Source organism: Dermacentor albipictus, chromosome 1 (genome assembly GCF_038994185.2).
Source record: "Dermacentor albipictus isolate Rhodes 1998 colony chromosome 1, USDA_Dalb.pri_finalv2, whole genome shotgun sequence".
Classification (NCBI taxonomy): domain Eukaryota; kingdom Metazoa; phylum Arthropoda; class Arachnida; order Ixodida; family Ixodidae; genus Dermacentor; species Dermacentor albipictus.
Genome location: NC_091821.1, coordinates 211,953,496 through 211,974,457, shown reverse-complemented (window position 1 = coordinate 211,974,457; position 20,962 = coordinate 211,953,496). Strand labels below are relative to the sequence as shown.

Below are 20,962 nucleotides of genomic sequence, written 5' to 3'. Positions count from 1 at the left end.
TTTTTATTTTTCTCGCTGTGATTCGTGTATTGCATCCGTATTAAAAGTAGAGTATCTTAAAGGCCTAAACGTTCGACGTAGCATGAATGCGCCCATACGTTACATCACGTTGGCGAGATCAACAGCGTCTATAGTTCGACCGATGGTCCGATGCACTGGCGGCCGCGACCAACGCGGTCCGACGCGACCGGCGTCTAACAATGCTCCCCACTTACGTATACGTAAGCATTTCGCAGTACTAAAAGTCCTGACGTGACGCGAGCTCGTATACGTTCCGTAACGCGCTTGCGTGCTGCGTACGTATCGTCATCGCGCAGTACTAAAAATGTCTATTGTCTTGCTTGCGTAATCATGCGAACGGAAACTAAAATTTGCAGCTGGATATCTCGGAACACGGGCATTATAGAAGAATTCTGCCAAGTGGAACTTTGTAGAATCACAACTGCCTCTAAGTTTTGAATGCAAACACGCCCGCTTACTGCAGTCACTAAAAAGTTAATTATTCAATTTTATTTAGTGGGCCGGCAGACGGTGACGATGATCATCTCACGTTGTGTCCCCTTGGCCCCATAACTTATATGCATAGGTGAACTTCACATACCTCACAGCGCCTAATTTTAAGAAAACCATAAAACTTCAGCTTGATCACCCTGTATATACAAAGCTCGTCAGGCCCCAGTCCCCCACCCCGGGAAAGTGAAAACTCTCCGCCTATGCGCGCTTGAAGTCGCAACTATTAGGGGAAGTGCGCATGCAGTAGTGCGTTATTTTCATGCACACTTTCGCAAGGCTCTGAATACAAGGGGCGCGTGACAGTGGCTGAAGCTGCGAAATACAAAATCAAAGTCGTACAACCGGCTAACTGCGAAGCTGAACCACTGAACGTCATCACGTTATCGAATTGTTACCGATATCGTTATGGATATCGTTAGCGCCAAGAGAGGTAAATAGAGAAATGAAAGAAAGCAGGGAGGCTAACCAGAAGAAAAATTCCGGTATGCTACCCTGTACTTGGTGTTAGGGGCCTAGAAATATAAGAACGAAATAGAGGGACAGAGACGTACACACAGAGCACATGCACACAATCACTGTTGTTCACTGTACAGAAGAACAGTTAACACTTGTAGATGCTAAACTCATTCGTGCAGGTTTGTTTCCCGTAAGAAGTTCAACACTGCTTTCTTAGCCCTATGCTGCGACGGCTTTGTGAGGTAAGTATTTATAAATGGTCCACGCGCTCAAAACGTGTACCCCTCGAAATGGTGACATGGTGCAGTTCTGCGTGATTTTAGTCGGCAATAGCAGTACAAAAATAAGAGACGGTTATCTGTATTTATTGCAGAATAAACATATTAGTTTATTTCCTTTGATAGTATCAGCGCGTGGGCACTATGCCATACGGCTACCCGCTTGCGGCATGTAACATTAGCGTAGCGTGGTCTGACTTATCTTAGCGCGTTTGCGCACTTCGAAGACTCCGAGCCACCCACACTGATGACATTGCAAAAAAAAAAAGTGGTAACCTAAACCTCAAAAGTAAATGAACGCCAATCCGGACGCTATTGCTCAACGCGAAGAACAATGATGAAGCAATTAAAGGAACGGCAGGCCTCACATACACGTAGAGATATTTGTAGATCTACTGTGTTGGTTGTCGGAGGTAAGTGTGGTACCACATTGGGTACCCAGTTTTAATAAGTTGCAGGCATGGTGATACTGTCAATAAAATATTTTCCTTGCCTAAATCAAGTTAACAGATTTACAGGCTGCCCCAAAACGGGGCGTTTATATTGAATGACAGCTGCGAACTTGTTCAGCCGAACTGATTAGCACCCGTGAGTTAAAATTCTCTCAGAAAGTAGTGCGCCTCTGCGCAACAGCCACGACTCTCCAGCAGCGCAATCATTCGGAATAAAAGTCCTTACCTGCATCGAAAAAAATTTTTCGAAATGGAAAGGTAGGTGAGGTTAAGAATTCAGGTTAGCTGGTGGCATAATGTGTTTTGCGTCTTGGTTGATGATATGAATATTTCAGATTTAAGTTACCGCTTTTAAAGATTCTAAGTTGCCAGGTTTAATTGCCTACAACCGACGGGAATTAATTTGGCACGTGGCAACTTATAATCTTTACAAGCGGTAACATAAATATGAATATGAAATATGAAATTCTCGTATCATAAACCAAGACACAAAACACCAGCTAACTAGCTAACCTTAATTCTTAACCTCACCTACTCCTCCATTTCGAAAAATTTTTTCCTGCCTACTACTCAATTTAGTATACTCTTTCAGGTTTTTACGTTTATATGAACTCTACGACCCCCTTCTCCCATGTACACTTGCCCCCGCCTGCTTCTGCGCACGTCACCCTCCTATTTGTTATTCCGGTTTCGGTTCCCCCCCCTCTCTTTTCCCTTTTTATATATATATTTTTTGAAGTAACCTCACCAACACATTCCGAAGTCAATATGCCTTTTTCGGCGCCTCAACCCAGAGTATCGCCATCTCTGGATGCCGCCGCAACGACACCTACGTTGAGCGACTGGGGCAATGCCCCGTGAAACAGCATGCCGCTGCCTTTCAGTCTCCCCATACATTGCACCGCAGACTCCTCCTCGCCATCTTAAGTACTTCAAAATTACTCGACGTATTGCTGCTATGCTACTCAAGTCACTCTTTCAACTCATGTTGTTGTTGTTTTTTCTTTTTGTCTTTTGTGTTACTCGCACACTGACCACCTGACCGGTTCGTCTAATGCCACAAAAACATGCCGCTAACGACACCCCTGAATGCTCCCTAACCTCTGGCCTTCCCAACGCCCTCCCATGCCCCCATCTTTCTTTATATTCAATTTTTTTTCTTATTCTTTCTCTCTTGCTTTCGTCTTGGTGTCGCCCCGGTTTTTTTTTCTTTTTCTGCTTTCTTTTCTCCCCGCCTTCCCACTCTCCCGCTCTTGGCCCCTCGTCTTGGGAACGAAGCTCACCGACGTCGGGCGACAGCGCTCATTACCTCTGAAGTCTCTCCCTTTATAACCAGCCGCCAGTGACAACACCCGCACGTGATGTCACTGCACTAACCCTTTCAAACTAATGAAGAGTTAACTGCTGGGCTAGTTGGTTATCTTGCATACTGCAAAGATTTTGCGCCAAAAAACAACACACACACGACACACAAGTGGTCTCGTCGTCTTTCTTGTGTGTTGTTTTTTGGCGCAAAATCTTTTCAGTATCCTTTAAAACTAACATGCCGAGGATGATGACGCCGGATTTGACGAAGATAGGTCCTCCTATCACAACGTTGGCCAGCCTTTCTGAGGCACCTTATCCCTGTTTACAAACTTTATACTACTTTCTTAGAGTCATCCGAACCAATCAGGCGGCACAAAGTAGCAAGTTTTCGGGGTGCGGACGAAACCACAGGAATTTTGTATTTCATGGCGACGTGTTTAAGATTATGCGCCACTTTATGAGAATACGGTATCACCACTGGTTTGGCTTTCTTTTCGAATGTTTGACCTCCTTCACTTTTTTTTTCTCTCTTTTTTCACCTTTTTCAATAACGCCTCCGAAACTGCGCTTAAAACCAAACAAGGAAAGCCAGCCTTCCTCAACATCAAAATCTGTTCGTCAAAGCTTGCTTGTGCCTTATGACAGCACGATTTTTTCAGCGCGGATTTGAGGCACATAGTAGCAATCGCACGTTTAACAGTCTTGGAGTGTGTAGACGCATATGGCAACAATTCGTTGCAGGCACAGGGTCGGTACATCCAGCAAGAACCTTCGTTAGTAAGGGTTATGTCAAGATCTAAAAACTGCAAGCTGTTATCTAAGCAGTTATCTGTTATCTGTTAGCTGTTATCTAAACTGCAAGTAAAATCTAAGCTTCTGCCTTGCTGTTTAAAATCAGATAAAATGTTCTGGACAGTATGCGGATAAGTCATGGGAGATCGTTCCGTCAGTAAAATTTAAAAATCGTCAACATACCTAAAAACCTTGAGCACTTTGCCTCCGTCAAACACCTTGGATCTGTCGATGCCCGCAAGGAAAATGTTGCAAAGTACGGGAGCCACGCACGAGCCAATACAAATTCGTTTCTTCTGCACATAAAGCGCGCCTTGAAAACAAACAGCTGTTGAGCACAAATAAAACTCCAGGAGTGCTATGAAGTTAATCACAGAAACTCCTGCGGTATTCTGAGAGTACACCTGCCCGTTCATCTCATTGCAGCTCAGGACGGCAGCTAACAATTCTTTTTGTAGAATAGATTAAAAAAGATCAACAACATCTATTGAAAACAAGCATCCTATCGATTTGGTCACACGTAAAAAAGCTATGATGTCAAGGCTATTCTTTACCATGAATGGGTCATCTATAACCAACGTGTTAAGCTGCTTAAAAAGTAGCGGCTAATGTTTTTTTGCCAGGAACCTCTTTCACTGACAATACATCTGAACGGTATATCACCTTTGTGTGTTTCTGCAGTAAAGAATACATTTAAACAGTTTTTCCCACATTTTTTGGACACCATTAGCGAGCTTCTGTAGTCCAAGGTCTTCACACAAAGATATGGCACGGCTCTTTTCCTTACTTGACTTGGGTTTCGTTACCTTGAAATCCCTCTGGATGGCTTGTAGAGCCTTTTCATTAAACATGCCCGACTCCACGGCCACAAAGCCTCCATCTTTGTCGGCCTGCAGGAGTCGAAGGTCATTGTCCTTGAAAAAATTCAGGATACGTTTTGTAGGGGTTCTTGGACGAGTTCCTTTCTTAGACACCGTTCTGGCCAGGATGTCAATTCCTTCCAGCATACACCTTTCCTTGTCCTCTGGTGCGGCTCTGTTGGAAATCCTTCTATTCAAGGAAAGAAGCTCATGACCCGGGATCCTGGGCTTGGAGCTGAACTTGGGGCCTTTCTTGAGGAGGTCAGCGATGTCTTCCAGGATGAAAGCTGCCCCGAGAACTAGGAGTGCCGTACTGCTGGCTTTGTTGGTTTAGCCTCCTTTGGGAAGAATGGGTAGGGTCTTACGCCATAAAGAGCTTTCATTGAGAAATGGATATGGTTCAAACTTGCCGCTTCATTGCAAGGCCTGCGGGCATGAGAATAAACAAGTATGTGAAGCAAGGCTTCATGATACAACAATCATCATCAAAAGTAAAGATCCTTTGGCGCGTGAATTGTTGGAGGCCAACCAAATTAAGAAAAGAGGGGACGCCTCTGTCAGCACCCCGTCTCTGAATATTTACACAAATGAAAGCTTTTTTTTAGAGAAGTCTTAGATTTAGATTAAACGTAATTCCCTTCATATATATCTTCAGTGTTCTCGCACGTGCGCATTCACATAATCAGTGTTCCTCTTTTTTCGTCCCCCTCTCCCCATGGCTATATAATCAGCCACCTTTGACTTCAATAAACAGTTGCAAGTAGCGCATTGTCCTGTCTTTGTTCCTTCCTAGTGTGCCGTCATTGTTGGCGCTTCATCTATAGAATGCTATGCACCAACTAGCCCCACAACGTGTTTTACTGAGTTCGTACCTTTGTGCAAAATTCTGTGTCACCTCTGTGTCGTGGGCTAAATTAACAGAAAGAATAGAAAGTTGGGTGAGTTGGTATTGTAACATATTATTGGATTGTAGCGCGAAGTGACACAGACAGCGACTAGAAGCAGACAGGACGAGCGCTCCGTTAGCGCTCGTCTTGTCTGCTTCCATTCTCTGCCTATGTCACTTCGCGCAACAATCCAAGAATATGCTAAATTAACAGCTGCACTGGTCACCCAGCTTTTTCATAACGCCTCGTCTTGCCTCCTGACAGCAAGCGGCGGCTATGATTATAACTACACATAGCTTGTATGAACAAGAGACGTTCAGTTTCCGCGATGAAATGACCAAGTCGAAAGAGCACGAAAACATGGAATGAGGCAAGAAAAAGGATTGCTCACTGTTTCGACACTGACATGTACCAGATAGCAGGATGCGCAAATACTTAAACTTGTCTGCGGGCGATAAGGCCTTTGCTCGGAATTTTTTTAGCAAGTGCTCGAAAGCGTTATGTGTAGGCAGCTTTTCAAACGGCGAAGTCATACACGGGAAAAGCTTTAAAGTGTGCGGTTTAATCATAGGCAAATGAAATTCTTATTTCAACTGGTAGAAAGGAACCCATTCGAGGAAATTGGACTGTGATACTATACAGCAAGATCGCACAAGTCTGCTGTCTTTTTTTAGTCTTTCAGTGCAGCTCAGAAGCACATTCGTGTTTTTTACAAAATTTAGAGTGTTGTATTTTGCGATGTCCCTTCAGGCGAATTTCCGTCGCCGTGATGTTCCGCGTAAGGTCATGACTGTGATATGATCATATCGCGCCTCGCGGCACCGTATGCTTGTCATGATGTGCGCGGGTACCATGCAGTGTCAACTGTATATGAGCACTCAGAGTGCTGGCAAGTGTGCATCCACAAAAATTTGTGGAGGACGAAGTTGGCGCGAAGTTGCAGCACGGGGCTGCCTTAAAATCCAAACGAAGGTAGGAGCCGGGAAGCAGCGTCTTGCTAGCTGGTTCCGATCGCAACAGTGAGCTCACGGGGTTTTGACTAATTGTCGGGCGGATTTAATCAATTTATTGTTGGTGCCAAGTAGTGTTTTAAAAGAAATTTAATTGTTTGATAGGGAGATAGTGCCACAAATGTCGAAAAATTCTCGAGGGGACCGCCCGGGGCAATCTCCGCCTTGGTCGGCCTCCGTATCACCCGATCAAATGCCTCTTGAAGCTTTCTTTCGCAGTGGGGTGTGCAGCATTCCTGTGGCGGTGGTGCCTTTGCATGGAGGAGCCACTCGTCTCAACAACGGGAAGGCAGTGCAGGCGGAACTTCAGGCGGCCACGTATCACTACTTGAACATAACTGATGTACGATAGTTTGGCAGAGGTGGAATTGTTGTTTGCCATTCGCCAGACCAGGTGTGCGTGTATGACCTACTTAAATGCTCATCATTCGGGTCGATGCAAGTGAGTGCCTTCATCCCCCCGCATCTTGCCTGCACTAAGGGTTCGTGGTGTGGACTCCAATTTAAATCCGGCAGAGACTCTAGAAAAACTCTCCGCGGCCGGGGTAAAGGCTGTTTACCGGTGCAACAGAATGGTGGACACTGCAAGTGTCCCTACTGAGTCAACAATTGCCACGTTCGCGGGTACATCTTGCCCTACTGTCTGGCCTCTAATCTTCAGATTGGACCCTTGGACTTCAATTGGACTCTTCCATTACAATGTCGCAATTGTTGGCACTATGGTCATAGCATAGATGGTTGTAAATCAAGCCTTCGTTGTTGCGCCTGCGGCGAGAACCCTTCCGTTAGTGACCGCTCGATTCAATCGTACTCTTGCTGCCTTTGCGGTGGAGCCCACAAGGCTGATTGCTCAAACTGCCCTGCTAGAACTCAAGACGTCCAAATAATGGAAGTTATAGACAAAAGGCATTGCTCACACCGAGAGGCCATTGCAGCGGTAAAGGAAGGAGCCCATGGTTATGCGAGTGTGACAGAACGACACCAGCGTGTAGTTGATAACAGCCTGTCAGAGGTAATCGCACAAGCTACTGAAAATTCTATAGCTAAAGTTATGGAGCGTATTGCAGAAAGCCTCACGGAATGCTTTAGTGTACTTGGATCCTCACAGCACAATTATTACCGACTGCTACTGCTCAGCCATTAAACTCAGACATGAATGCTAGTTCACTTTTCTTTAAGGAAGATGGGTAAACTGGGACCACATCTCACATAAAGCAAGTCAGGTCTGGTCCAGGTTCCTCGAACGAGGTCACTACTAGCCCAGACAACTCGGATTATCAGGATACCTCAAACATGGAAATTGACATGAGGGCACAGAAAAGGAGGTCTTGTTCCCTGGAGGCTACCACTTCACACTCAATTTTTAAATTCAAGAAAATCCTCTCTGAAGCCAACCAGAAATGTAATATGTTGGAGGAGGCTGTTGCCTCTGCGGTGCTCTCATCACCGGAAGGTATATGAGGGTGCTACAGTGCAACTGTAGATCAATCTTCGCTGCTTCTACTGATTAAAAGGTTCTACTCAAATTTCTCCAAATGTAATTCTACTGCAAGAAACCTGGTTGCCCCCTGAAAAACTATTTTGTTTGCGTAATTTTAGGTCCTTTCGCTTAGATCGCCCGTCTAGAGGTGGGGGCTTGTTAATTATGGCCTTAAACAAGTTTTGCCAAAGGGCAAATCATTCCAGCTGATGTCTCCAGAATGTGAAATTCTAGCGCTAGAAATTATTCTCCCTGGCAATAGACCTTTCTCGTAGGGCAATATATACTTTCCTTCGGATGTGCAAGATACACGCCCACTAGACTCAGATCTGGCAAAATGCGCTATAGAGATAGTATTGACTGGAGACTTCAACTCACATCATGTACCATGGGGATCCAGGTCAGACCAGTGTGGAAACCGTCTATGGGACTGGGCAACAACTAATAATTTTTGTGTCAGAATTCGGCGTCAGTTACATTTCTTCGCGGACAGTGTAGATCTGTGCTGGATCTTAGATTTCCGGGTCCAGGTCTTTCCATATGCTCATGGGAAACAATGGATGTTGGGACAAACAGGGATCATTTTCCGGTTGTCTTTGAATTTATAGGTCCGCTATCCTTCGTGGAGGCTCGAATACATTCTTTTGTGTATTGCCATATATTTTAAAAAATGCTTACAGACTACTTTCAAATCAACTGAAAGTTATTCATTGAACGCTGATGATATTTTCTCAATCATAAATACGTCACGCAAAAGGACAGAATTCCAGTTAAAGGCACGCAAAGACACTGCAACAAATTGGTGGAATGACGACTGCTCGCGGGACTACAAGCGACAGAATACTGCTTGGAAAAACCTCATGCATAACCAGTCTCCGAAAAGCTGGAGGAAATATAAATTTATTGCTGGAGCATTTAAAAGAACAGTATCTAAGGTAAAAGATAACTACAATGTCCGTCATTTCGAATTCCTTTCAAAGTCAAATAGTAAGCGTCCATTGTTTCGGTTTTTAAGATCCACAAAAAATGATTCCGCGTCCTTTGAACTTGGTAACCACAGTTTTAACCACAAGTGATAATGCTGAATCTCTATATCTAATTGCGAGAGGGTTGGAGACACTATTCGCGACCTGTCTTCCCTCCTCTACTCAGAGACAGGACACATTGGACGATTTCTAAAAGATTTCTTTGTGAGAATTGTCCCAAGTTGTTTCATGTTTACCAGCTGCAGGCTCAGGTCTCGATCACGAGAAAGTGTTTGATTCAGCCGAAACCTCAGCAGTCATGGAGGCATTACAGAATCACGGTGTAGACGAGCCGTATGTAAAAATACTGAAAGATATATATAGCGGCTCCGCAGCCACCGTAGTCCTCCATAAAGAAAGCAACAAAATCCCAATAAAGAAAGGTGTCAGGAAGGGGATAAGATCTCTCCAATGCTATTCACAGCGTGTTTACAGGAGGTATTCAGAGACCTGAATTGGGAAGAATTGGGGATAAGAGTTAATGGAGAATACGTTAGTAACTTGCGATTCGCTTATGATATTGCCTTGCTTAGTAATTCAGGGGACCAATTGCAATGCATGCTCACTGACCTGGAGAGGCAAAGCAGAAGGGTGGGTCTAAAAATTAAGCTGCACAAAACTAAAGTAATGTTTAACAGTCTCGGAAGAGAACAGCAGTTTACGATAGGTAGTGAGGCACTGGAAGTGGTAAGGGAATACATCTACTTAGGGCAGGTAGTGACCGCGGATCCGGATCATGAGGCTGAAACAATCAGAAGAATAAGAATGGGCTGGGGAGCGTTTGGCAGGCATTCTCAGATCACGAACAGCAGGTTGCCATTATCCCTCAAGAGAAAAGTGTATAACAGCTGTGTCTTACCAGTACTCACCTACGGGGCAGAAACCTGGACGCTTACGAAAACGGTTCTACTTAAATTGAGGACGACGCAACGAGCTATGGAAAGAAGAATGGTGGATGTAACGTTAAGGGATAAGAAAAGAACAGATTGGGTGAGGGAACAAACGCGAGTTGTTGACATCTTAGCTGAAATCAAGAAAAAGAAATGGGCATGGGCAGGACATGTAATGAGGAGGGAAGATAACCGATGGTCATTAAGGGTTACGGAATGGATTTCAAAAGAAGGGAAGCGTAGCAGGGGGCGGCAGAAAGTTAGGTGGGCGGATGAGATTAAGAAGCTTGCAGGAACATGGCCACAATTAGTACATGACCTGGGTAGTTGGAGAAGTATGGGAGAGGCCTTTGCCCTGCAGTGGGCGTTACCAGGATGATGATGATGATGATGATGATGATGATGATGATGATGATGATCCCAGAAAGTGAATGGGAAGACGGCACCGGCGGTAGCTCAATCGGTAGAGCATCGCACGTGTAATGCGAAGACGTGGGATCGTTCCCTACCTGCGGCAAGTTGTTTTTTCATTCACTTTCAATTCGATTAATTTATAATTTCTTTATTTCAATTAGTCAGTACAATTAATTTCCCAGGTTTTGTCCTTGGTGTCTTTGTTTGTTTTCTTCTTATGATATGACTAATAAAAATCGGGCCCCTCGGTTAACACCATTTCTTCTCGTTTATTACCTAACAAGGGTATCGAATCCGGCAACAGTGATGCCTTCAGGCAGCATGTGTGGGTTTATGGACCAGTTGCCTTCTCCCAAAAAGATCACGTTCTTGTGACGCCTACGGCAGAAAGGATGTTCCACATCCGCCGTTAAGGTTTGTGAGTTGTGGCGCTGGCTAACACTCCCAGGGCTCTTCTAGGAAGCATAAATACCCAAGAAAGTGGATGGGGAATTGGCGCCGCGGTAGCTAAATTGGTAGAGCATCGCACGCAAAATGCGAAGGTTGTGGGCTCGTTACCCACCTGCGGCAAGTTGTTTTTTCATCCACTTTCATTTCCAATAATTTATCGTTTCTTTTTATTTAATGTATTAAGCACAAGTGATTTCCCCTGTGTTGTCCTTTGTGTCAGTGTTTGTTGGCTTCTTATGATACCTTTACAGCGAGTTTTTCGGGATCGCAAGGGATTCCTGCTGCAAGCGGTGCCCCACTGGAACGGTCGCCTGGCCCCTGGGTGGTGTGGTCAAGTATCGGGTGGCGATATTATACTGTTCGTTTCACATTTTCGTTGTTTTTTTACTTGTATATCTTTTTTTTTTCACCTTTCCATTTCGTGTGTCGAGAGTTTAAGGCAGTCAGATTAACCTCTTGTCCCTTTCTTCTCTTGGTCAACGGCATTCCCCTTGGCTAGCTTCCATCCCTGCCCGATAGGGGCCAATAGACACATTTTTACGCAGTGGCGTCAATAATGTCCAGGTGGCCCTAATGCCTACTGATGGGGGAGCCATACAGATGATCAATCCGAAAACTATTCAGGTGGAGCTTCGGAAGGCCACTTCCTCATTCCAGAAGAACACCGAGGTCCTTAAATTTGGGCGCGGTGGTATTCTGTGCTGTTCGTCTGACCAGGAGTGCGTTCAAAACCTCCTCAACTGTTCTGAGTTCGAATGCGGTGAGCCTGTTTATTCCAGCACACCTTGCTTGCTCGAAAGGCTTAGTTCGCGGGGTAGACGTGAGCCTGGAACCCTCAGAAGTATTAGACTTGTTTTCAGTTGCGGGTTCTGTTTGTGTATACTGATGTAGCCGAATTATTGAGAACTAGAAGTCACCTACGGCATCGGTGATTGTTACATTCACGGGAACAGTCCGTCCATCTGAAATCAAAGCATGGCCCCGGATATATGTAGAGCCACTTTGTCCACGACCACTACAGTGCTTGAAATGATGGCGTTACGGGCACAGCATCAACGGCTGCAGGTCAATTGCTCGATGCCGACTTTGCGGAGACAATCATGACAGCACAGACTGTAAATCTCAGGAAGAGAAATGTTATCTGTGAAATTAAGCTCACGCTGCACACTATTGGAATTGTTCTGCGAAAGAACGAGAATTAAGAAAACTCGAAGCGATGGAACGCAGGCGATGCTCACGTAGGGAAGCAGTGATGGAGGTTCAAGGAAGAGCCCAGGGCTATGCAGGCGTAACAGCTCGTCACACTGCTGGCGTAGATGTTTCTGTATCCAAGGCCGTAGCAGACACAGTAGAGAAAGCTACGGAAAAGGCTATAGAACGTCTTGCGACAACTATTTTGAGTCCTTGGCGCAAATGCTGGCTCGTCAGCTGGCACAGTTCATTCGTGCTACCTCTAACCACGGTCATACATCCCAAGTTACTGATATTCTAAATCTAGGTCAAAAGCAAACATCTTCACCAAATCCGTTAGCTGGTTCTCCTTATGCAGGTCCGTCTACTCATGTAGGGCAGACGGAAGCAGAACCATTAACGGACGATTATGAAGAGTTACAGGATGTAGAAATGGAACTGAAGAGTCTGAAACGCGCCAGATCTCCTCCCCTCAAAATTTCCCCCAAGGTAAAAGCTAAAAGATATATAAAAGAGAACCTCTCCAAGAAGGACTTTTTGAAAGAGTATTTTGGATCAGGCAGTTTCCGCTCATGTTCTGTATTAAACATAGGCTTTCTAAAAATATTACAGTGGAATTGCCGTTTGATTGTTTCTGCTACTACAGACTTACCATATATTTCTTCTCAATTTTTCCCAGACATAATTGTCTTACAAGAAACCTGGCTTTCTAATGGTCAAAATTTTTTCCTAAAGAATTATCGATTATTTCGTTTGGATCGACCTGCCAGAGGTGGTGACATTCCTTGCTTGATTTCAGCTAAATTTAGTCACAAGGTTACAGTGTCGTATCAGTGTATATCTGCTGAATGCGAAATTTTAGCATTAGACATAACACTCCCAGACTGGTCCCCTTTTACCTTAGTTAACTTATATTTTCCAGCGGGAGTACAGGATACCCGCTCTCTAGACAGCGCATTAGCTTCCTGCAGAAAAGCCATAGTACTCGCTGGTGACTTTAATTCTCACCCTGTGTCTTGGAGTTTTAAAACTTATGTAGGTGTAAAACGCCTGTGGGACTGGGCTCTTGATAATAATCTATCCTGTTTAAATTCAAAACTTTCTACATTTGTTCGCGGCTAATCTCAATCGGCCATAGATCTCACTTTTTGCAGCTCATCTCTAACTGTATCCTCGTGGAATATTATAGACTGCGCTACAAACAGCGATCACCTTCCTATTATTTTTTAGTTGGTTTCCCTGTGACTTCAAGGAAAAAATACCACATTGGTAAACTACTCCAAATTTCAAAAGGACTTGAAGTCTACGATGCTTTCCCGCACGAATATGCAAGAGAATATTAGGGCCATGAGCCTCTGTGCAGTTTTGAAATGTTTTTTTGAAGAATGCAGCTTTTAATTTAACCTCCGACACAGGTAACTATTTCAGTTCGTGGGGGGAATTTAGAATGCACGTGCGCTCACCGAAAACGAAAATCTGCCCGGAAGAAATTTATTTGTAATCAGTGTCCAAAGAAATGGAGGAATCACCAATTTATTGCTGCATCTTTCACGCGTACGATAGCTAAAGCCATAGATGTGTATGATATGAATAAGTTCACTTGCCTGTCTAAATTTAAAAAACATAAACACCCTCTTTAAATTTTTACGCTCTCGAAAGATGATTCCTATTCCAGTAAATATTCACTCTTTTGTCCTTTCGCCACTTGAATTGTCCGAATAGTTGGAAAATATTGGAAAGGGACTAGAAAACAGATTCACTTCAATAGTTCCACCGTACCTATTGAAACTATTACCGCTAGAGGAATTGAGGGAAGTCACATTACAAGAACTTGCGGATGTTGTTCGCTCTCTGCCTTCTTCGACGCCAGGTCCAGATGGAGTTACCACAGCAGTGATAAAAATTCTGCATGAAGTATCCCCACAAGAAATTTAGACTATGGTAAATTACTCTAAAAAATGCCCGGATGCATCCGGGCATTTCTTAGAGTAATGCCTTCACAATGGAAAATTGCTAAGGTAATTCCGATACTTAAAATACAGGGAGGTGGGTATAACTCAGATAACATTAGACCAATTTCTCTCACATCCACTTTGGTTAAACTAATAGAAAGAATTTTGAATGGTTGACTTACAACCTACATTTCTGAAAACTCAATACTTAGCCCCAGTCCAATCGGCTTCAGATCTGGGTACTCCATACGGTGAGCGCACGTAGACTTAGAGAGTCGCATACAGCTAGCTCGTCGCTGAAGAGAATATTCAACATTAGTGACCCTAGATCGATTTAAAGCTTATGATTGTGTGTAACATGGCATACTGATAAAGTAATTAGGTAATTACAAGTGTCCGAAATACATCACGGCATGGGTTTCAGAATTTTTAAGGGAAAGAGAATTCTACTGTTTTCAATGCGGATGTTCATCGTCTAGGTATAATCAGAAACGCGGGATGCCACAAGGGTCAGTGTTATCTCCTGTTTTATTTAATATATATTTTAAACTCCGTCCCTTTGCTCAAGGACATTCAGTTATACGTTTATGCCGATGACATCACATTTTTTTTTTCGATCGAATGATGAGCTTCCTTTTATTTATATATCGTTACAAAATTACTTATGCACTCTTAAAACTTGGATGGAGAACATACATATGTCTCTGAACGTCACTAAAAGTGCACTTCTTCTCTTTCCTTTAAATGTCCACGTTCACATTTCACTCGTGTATCGCCAATAGTTCATTCCCCAGGTGGATTCTCTTAAATACCTGGGAATCACGTATGACGGGTCACTAAACTGGAAAACCCTCATTGAAAAAGTCTCGTCTAAGGCAACTCGTGCCATGGGATGGTTGCGTAAGATTAGCAACCGACGATATGGGTTGCGAAGACATACATTAATTATAATACATAAAATGTATGTCCACCCCATCATGGAATTTGGGTGTGTCTTGTTTTCCGGCACCCAGCTTATAAAATGCAGTCTCTGGCTTTATAAGAAAGGCAAGCTCTGCAATTGTGCCTTAGACTCCCTAAGTTTGTTGCAAACACCGTCCTGTATATGGAAGCGCGAATACCATGTTTAAAAAGTAAATTCAGTATCCTCACAGTCCAAACGCAGCTAAAGCTTTAGGATTCTACTCAAAGAAAATCAATGTATGTTTTCATTAATGACCCTAGTTCATTTTTAATAATCAGTGGCCATGACTACGCACACCACAGATCGTATTTGCACAGGCATAGCTAAAACTATTGAATGTACAAATTCAACGTATTCAACCAACAAATCAATCCAACATAAGTCTCCGCATAGAATTTGAGGATATTTTCGCCACAGGTGCTAAACTAATTCCATACCAATATTTAAATGACCAATTTCTATAAGATTACCTTTCTCACCTGGAAACAAGCAATTTAATAGCCATTGATGCTTCACTGTCTGAAGAGAAGCCTGGCTAGGCATTTTCTCTACTTCTCTCTGTTGGTCCTTTTCTATACGCCTTCCAGATTAGACGCCTATTTTCATAGCAGAATTATTGGCTATTGTTCTAGCGCTGCGCAAAGCTCCCGCTAATCAATCGTCAGCTGTCGTAGTTACAGATTCTCTGTCGGTATGTGTGTCGCTTTCCACGGCAACGAATACAGCTATCTTAAGTATGTTTCAAAATTTAGTCCCTACAACTTTACAAAAAATATAATTTGCTGTAGGTTCATGACCACCGCGGTTTATACTTTAATGAAATGGCAGGTGCATTAGCCAGAACGTCCTTAAGTGGACCTTTGATTCCTGTTTTACCGGATACAGCTTACATCACTGCATCGAGATACAGAAAACTTTGTTTGCAAAATAATGTTAGTAAATTATCGCTGATACAATCTCCAGACTTTCAGCATCTCGGTTATTGCTGGAATAAACAGTGGTGTCCTTCTTGGAAATTGGAAGTTACATACACCAGACTACGCGGTCGCATCCCGCGATTGAATTTTCCTTTACATCTGACGATACCCCCTCTGTGCAACAATTGTAAGGAAATTGAACCAATAGACCACTACTTTTTACGATATTCATGCCCAGAGAAAGATATTACTCGAAGCTCCCCTCTGTAAAATTGGATTATGGTTAAGTACACCTGTATTATTATCACTTGGGGCGTCGACACTAGGCTATAATCACAGAAACGTTTGTTCTGCAGTATTTGATTATTTTACTGAAACAAAACTATTGCCCTCCTAATTATTGTATCTTTATTCTAGATATCAAATCTGCATTCATTTCACCTAAATTCGTTTCTCTAAAGTGTTCATTAACAATCATTTCTCCTTGATTGTACCTTCTTTTAACATTCACCTTTAAGCTAGCCTGACTACTCGCTCGCATACTAGTCTAGTTATTGCATTATCTCCTTTTTTGTATTGCTTTTACTTTACGTTTATCGTCTTCAAATAAGAATTTTCTTTAGCTACTTCCTGCCGCCCGATTCTTGGCCTATGCCCCTTAGTGGGTGCGAGCCATGACAGAGGTTCATCATCATCAGCAGCAGCAGCAGCTTGCCGCGTTCGAACGTTCCTCGGATCCGTCTGTGGCTCCTGTTACTTGGCCAGGTTTTGGGTAGTATTAGGCTTTTCTCCTAATTATTTTTGCGCTGCTTTATCCTAGGCTGATGTCCAAAACCTCCCCCGGCAGGGCTTTTTCTCCTTGGTCAGCACCTATTCCGACAGGTGAATTACCTTTGGATTTGTTTATCCGCAGTGGCGTGAGCAGCATCCCGGTGGCTCTGGTTCCTTCCAATGGAGGCTCTATATGACTGATCAACCCCCAGGCTATCCACAAATGTCTACGCGCTGCTACCTTTGCATACCAGGCCATCACAGAACGGAGACAGTTCGGCCGCGGAGGTGTCGTGTGTAGATCACCAGACCAGACCTTTGTCACGGCTTTGCTTAAGTGTTCATCATTCGCGTCACTGTCGGTGAGTGCCTTCATCCCTGCTCGCCTCTCATGCACTAAGTGAATAGTTAGAGGTGTCGATGCTGATCTATATCCATCAGAAACATTAGAGAGATTGTCTGGGACTGAAGTAATTGCTGTTTAGCTGCAATCGAGTTGTAGACAATAAGAGTGCCCCAACAGAATCGGTGATTGCAACGTTCGCAGGAACTTCCTGTCCATCAAAACTAATAGTGTTCAGAGTTGAACCTCTGGCATCGCGTCCGCTACAATGTCCTAATTGCTGGCGATACGGCCATAGTAGTGCAGGGTGCAGGTCAAGTCAGCGTTGTTGCACATGTTGGGAAGAGCACGATCAAAGTGATTGTAGTGCCCAAGATGAGCGATGTTGCCTCTGTGGTGGAAGTCACCCAGCCTATTGTTCTGACTGCTCTGTTAGGGCTCAAGAATTGCAGCTGGTAGAAATGATACGATGTTGCTCTAGGAAGGAGGCGATTGTGAAAGAAAGGGCGCTTGGCTATGCGGGTGTTAGAGGTAGACAAACTCTTACCTCGGACGTATCACTAACAGCAACTATATATAGGCCGCTGTAAAAAAGGCAGTTACAAAAGCTATGGAACGGCTGGCAATGAGCCTCGGGGAATGTATATCGCAGGTCATCTCAAGTCACTTCTTTCATTTGATGCAAGCTAACTGTATAAGTCCTGCAACGACCCAAACAGTTGATCCTAAGCCACAAACTAGTGATAGAAGCTCAGGTAGCCATCCTTCTAATGGCGGTATCGAACCTTCGAACCTCTGTGGGGCCTGCTAATGTTAATCTGGTTAACACAGATTTGGACATGACATGTGGAACAAAAAGCTCGAGTGTATAAAAGAGCAATGTCATCAATCAATGATTCCTCATCCGGCCCTAACTAAAACGCCAAGAATAGTCAGCCCAGTGCTATACCAAAAGCAAGCATTCTACAGAAGGCAGTTTCGGCTGCGGCACTTTCTAAACAATAGGGTCACTGAAAGTGCTTCAGTGGAACTGTCGCTGTTTATATTCTGCTTTAGTAGATTTATCTTGTCTAACTACTCAACTTAACCCTTATTTAATTCTTTTACAAGAGGTTAAATTCTGCAAAATATCTTCAAATAAAATTTTACACATTATTTAGTCTAGGCCATCCTACTAGAGGCGGTGAGCTAATTACATTTATTTCGTGTCAAATTTGCCACAAGGCCAAAATTTCATTTCAGCTTTCCACTCCCGAGTGTGAAATCCTAATGATACAGCTGAATCTGTCTGGATGTTGCTCCCTTTACAATTGCAAATGCATATTTTCCTTTTGACGTACAGGACACACGTACACTGGACAGGGTTCTTAGTTCTTGTGGATGGGGCATCCTACTGTCAGGTGACTTCAATTCTCACCATATATGGGATTAAAAATAGATTTGTGTGGCACCAGATTAAGAAACTGGTCATTGGACGTACTATGGGCCAGCGTGCGTAAACTCCGGATCTATTACGTTTATGCGGGTTCGATCTTACTCTGCAATATATCTTAGATTCTGTGGCCCGAATCTCTCCGTCTTGGTCGACTGTTGAGTGCGCGACAAGCAGTGATCACCTTCCACTGATTTTTGAAGTAGCACACCCTGTAACGCTTATGAGAGTGATCAGGTGCCAACTTTCATCAATTACAATATTTTTAAAAAGTGCTCCTTCTGATGCGTACACTGAGCAAAAAGACCACGATTATCTGCTGCGCTATGGAAAGTTCTTGCAGAAAGTCTGAATTTGAGATTCATCTAAACAACAGAAATTCATACATCCCTTGGTGGAGTAAAGAATGCGCTCGTGATAACAGAAAGAGAAAACCCGTTTGGAAAAAAATAACACATAACCAGAGTCCCACAAATTGGAGCGATTATAAATTTTTGCGAGCAGTCTTTAAACATACAGTATCAAAAGGCAAAGACGAATACGACTGCAAGCATCTTGACTTCCCATCTAACAATAAAAATAAACGTGTGCTGTTTAGTTTTCTCTGCAGTAGGAAAGTTCTTCCGCTTCTAATTGATATTGCCTTATAGTCTTAAGTAGTAATGGAATGAACCAATCACTAGAAGAAGTCGCGAAGGGATTAGAAATTAGATTTTCTTCAGCTTTGCCAAATTGTTCTAGCTTACGAAGAGCATCAGATGATTTTGCAGAAATTACTATGTTAGAATTGGCTGAAATCGTGGAGCGTCTGCCAGCTTCAGCTCCCGGGGCAGATGGGGTAACCTCTGCCATGATCGACATTTTAGTTAAGGAAGCTCCTGATGACCTTTTAGCTATTCTAAATCACTCAATGAGATTTTCATGGATTCCGTTTGCATGGAAAATTGCTAAAATATTTCCAGTTCTTAAAAATCACGGAGAAGGATCTACAATAAATAACATTAGACCAATCGCACTAACCTCAAATTTGGCGAAATTAATTGAAAGAATCCTATATGCCCGTATGCTTAAATTTGTAGAGAGCAAAGGCTTGCTTAATCCCTGCCAAATTGGATTCCGACTATCATGTTCAATCTGGCATGCTCACGTGGACTTAGAAAATAGAATAAAATTAGCATGGCGCCAAAGGCAGATAGGGGCTATTGTGACACTAGACATCTCCATACCCTACGTTAGTGTAGAATATGTGAATATGAATTTTGAAATGGGAGGAAATTCTACTGCTCTCTAAGACGCTTTTCGAGCATACATAATGAATCACGAGGTGTTCCTCAAGGAGCTGTCACTTCTCCATTATTATTCGTACTCCGTTTTTCTACTCTCTTAATGGCTCGAAATTAGTTTCCGTCATTCCTACAAATATCTTGGTGTCCACATTTCTAATGACATAACACGGCATGAGCAGATTCATTATGTAATTAACAGTGCAAACCGCATACTTGGTTTTTTGTGCCGCAACTTCTCTTCAGCCACCGTCTCACTGAAACTAAAGCTCTATAAAACATTAGTTAAGTCCAAAGTAGAAGTGCTCATTTCCTCTGTTGAGGCTATCCAGAACCGTTCAGCTCGTTTTTTATTTACTCCAATTAATCTCGTACTTCCAGCGTGTCTGCAATGAAGCCTTCTCTTAATCTTCCTGATCTATCTTGCAGAAGAGCAGTTGACCGTCTCTGTCTTTTTCATAAAATATTTTTCGCTGACCATGATCTCAAAAACGCTCTCTTTACCGCGCCTTTCTACATCTCACCACGTGTTGACCATCGTTTTAAAGTTGAAGTGCCAAGCTACCGCACCAACTTCTACTATCATTCATTCGTGCCAAAGACGTCATCGGAATGAAATCACGTGCCTCCCGCCTCCATCGCTAGCAACACTGATCAATCTTCATTCAAGACGTACATCTGCAATAATGTACCACAACTGTAATACTCCTCTCTGTAACGCCGCAATGGCACTGAGAGGATTTAATAAATAAATAAATAAATAAATAAATAAATAAATAAATAAATAAATAAATAAATAAATAAATAAATAAATAAATAGTTTAACGTTTTGCTGAGTTCCATTCCTCGGCATCCAAATGTACAAACATGTGTTGAGGAGACGATATTGCTTTCTTTGCATCAGACAGTTATATTCACTCCCTATATTATCGTCTACAGAACTATCTCGACGCCATAGAAACCTGGTTAAACAAGATTCGCCTTTCACTTAACGTGAGAAGGTGCTCGATATTGGTTTTCCCCCTTAATAATCCCGTTAACACATCGCTATCCTACCGTCTCGAGACTATACCTCAAGTGGAGTCGGTTAAGTACTTAGTTGCAGTCTATGACAGTTCCCTCAGAAGGTTTGGCCATATTGACTATATATTTTAAAAAGGAGTGAGAGCAGTTGGCATGCTACTATGCAACAGTCTGTCGGGGATTCGGAGAGACCCACTACTAATGATACATAAAATGTATGTGCTGCCCATTTTAGAATTTGAATGTGTGCAATTTTCTCATGCGCAAGCTT

General features: G+C 43.2%; 1 long non-coding RNA gene across 1 annotated transcript; it reads left to right on the top strand.

Annotated features, from left to right (window-relative positions):
- The first annotated feature begins 16,533 nt into the window (after positions 1-16,533).
- LOC135915991 (uncharacterized) lies at positions 16,534-20,016 on the top strand. Its single transcript, XR_010568800.1, has 2 exons — positions 16,534-16,611; positions 16,753-20,016. It is a non-coding gene; the product is annotated as an uncharacterized lncRNA (long non-coding RNA).
- The last annotated feature ends 946 nt before the right edge of the window (positions 20,017-20,962 follow it).